The sequence below is a fragment of the Musa acuminata genome, unplaced genomic scaffold (genome assembly GCF_036884655.1).
Source record: "Musa acuminata AAA Group cultivar baxijiao unplaced genomic scaffold, Cavendish_Baxijiao_AAA HiC_scaffold_534, whole genome shotgun sequence".
Lineage (NCBI taxonomy): Eukaryota > Viridiplantae > Streptophyta > Magnoliopsida > Zingiberales > Musaceae > Musa > Musa acuminata.
The window spans coordinates 5,001-7,500 of record NW_027020779.1 but is presented as its reverse complement, the minus strand read 5'-3'; positions in this window follow the sequence as shown (position 1 = coordinate 7,500).

The following is a 2,500-nucleotide window of genomic DNA, read 5'->3' as shown; positions in this document are numbered from 1 at the left end:
TGTTTTGGCCTGTTTTTGGTCCGTTCTTGCATGGCGCGGTGACCGTCGTGAGCGGAGCAAAACGTCAGCCATCTCAGCACCCTGGAACCCCCCGGGTGGCACAGGGCTGGATGGGGCTTTCGTATAGCAGGGACGGTGCTGCCTCACGCTTCGCTCGCTGTTCGCCGCTCGCCGCTCGCTCGCGCAGCCAAAAATGACCAGTTTTGGCCCGTTTTTGGGCTGTTTTGGCCTGTTTATGGTCCGTTCTTGCGTGGTGCGGTGACCGTCGTGAGCGGAGCAAAACGTCAGCCATCTCAGCACCCTGGAACCCCCCGGGTGGCACAGGGCTGGATGGGGCTTTCGTATATAGCAGGGACGGTGCTGCCTCTCGCTTCGCTCGCTGTCCGCCGCTCGCCGCTCGCTCGCGCAGCCAAAAATGGCCAGTTTTGGCCCGTTTTTGGGCCGTTTTGGCCAGTTTTTGGCCTGTTCTTGCATTGCGCGGTGACCGTCGAGAGCGGAGCAAAACGTCAGCCATCTCAGCACCCTGGAACCCCCCGGGTGGCACAGGGCTGGATGGGGCTTTCGTATAGCAGGGACGGTGCTGCCTCTCGCTTCGCTCGCTGTCCGCCGCTCGCCGCTCGCTCGTGCAGCCAAAAATGGCCAGTTTTGGCCCGTTTTTGGGCCGTTTTGGCCAGTTTTTGGCCTGTTCTTGCATTGCGCGGTGACCGTCGAGAGCGGAGCAAAACGTCAGCCATCTCAGCACCCTGGAACCCCCCGGGTGGCACAGGGCTGGATGGGGCTTTCGTATAGCAGGGACGGTGCTGCCTCTCGCTTCGCTCGCTGTCCGCCGCTCGCCGCTCGCTCGTGCAGCCAAAAATGGCCAGTTTTGGCCCGTTTTTGGGCCGTTTTGGCCAGTTTTTGGCCTGTTCTTGCATTGCGCGGTGACCGTCGAGAGCGGAGCAAAACGTCAGCCATCTCAGCACCCTGGAACCCCCCGGGTGGCACAGGGCTGGATGGGGCTTTCGTATAGCAGGGACGGTGCTGCCTCTCGCTTCGCTCGCTGTCCGCCGCTCGCCGCTCGCTCGTGCAGCCAAAAATGGCCAGTTTTGGCCCGTTTTTGGGCCGTTTTGGCCAGTTTTTGGCCTGTTCTTGCATTGCGCGGTGACCGTCGAGAGCGGAGCAAAACGTCAGCCATCTCAGCACCCTGGAACCCCCCGGGTGGCACAGGGCTGGATGGGGCTTTCGTATAGCAGGGACGGTGCTGCCTCTCGCTTCGCTCGCTGTCCGCCGCTCGCCGCTCGCTCGTGCAGCCAAAAATGGCCAGTTTTGGCCCGTTTTTGGGCCGTTTTGGCCAGTTTTTGGCCTGTTCTTGCATTGCGCGGTGACCGTCGAGAGCGGAGCAAAACGTCAGCCATCTCAGCACCCTGGAACCCCCCGGGTGGCACAGGGCTGGATGGGGCTTTCGTATAGCAGGGACGGTGCTGCCTCTCGCTTCGCTCGCTGTCCGCCGCTCGCCGCTCGCTCGCGCAGCCAAAAATGGCCAGTTTTGGCCCGTTTTTGGGCCGTTTTGGCCAGTTTTTGGCCTGTTCTTGCATTGCGCGGTGACCGTCGAGAGCGGAGCAAAACGTCAGCCATCTCAGCACCCTGGAACCCCCCGGGTGGCACAGGGCTGGATGGGGCTTTCGTATAGCAGGGACGGTGCTGCCTCTCGCTTCGCTCGCTGTCCGCCGCTCGCCGCTCGCGCAGCCAAAAATGGCCAGTTTTGGCCCGTTTTTGGGCCGTTTTGGCCAGTTTTTGGCCTGTTCTTGCATTGCGCGGTGACCGTCGAGAGCGGAGCAAAACGTCAGCCATCTCAGCACCCTGGAACCCCCCGGGTGGCACAGGGCTGGATGGGGCTTTCGTATAGCAGGGACGGTGCTGCCTCTCGCTTCGCTCGCTGTTCGCCGCTCGCCGCTCGCTCGCGCAGCCAAAAATGGCCAGTTTTGGCCCGTTTTTGGGCTGTTTTGGCCAGTTTTTGGCCTGTTCTTGCGTGGTGCGGTGACCGTCGTGAGCGGAGCAAAACGTCAGCCATCTCAGCACCCTGGAACCCCCCGGGTGGCACAGGGCTGGATGGGGCTTTCGTATAGCAGGGACGGTGCTGCCTCTCGCTTCGCTCGCTGTTCGCCGCTCGCCGCTCGCTCGCGCAGCCAAAAATGGCCAGTTTTGGCCCGTTTTTGGGCTGTTTTGGCCTGTTTTTGGGCTGTTCTTGTGTGGCGCGGTGACCGTCGTGAGCGGAGCAAAATGTCAGCCATCTCAGCACCCTGGAACCCCCCGGGTGGCACAGGGCTGGATGGGGCTTTCGTATAGCAGGGACGGTGCTGCCTCGCGCTTCGCTCGCTGTTCGCCGCTCTCCGCTCGCTCGCGCAGCAAAAAATGGCCAGTTTTGGCCCGTTTTTGGGCTGTTTTGGCCAGTTTTTGGCCTGTTCTTGCGTGCCGCGGCGACCGTCGTGAGCGGAGCAAAACGTCAGCCATCTCAGCACCC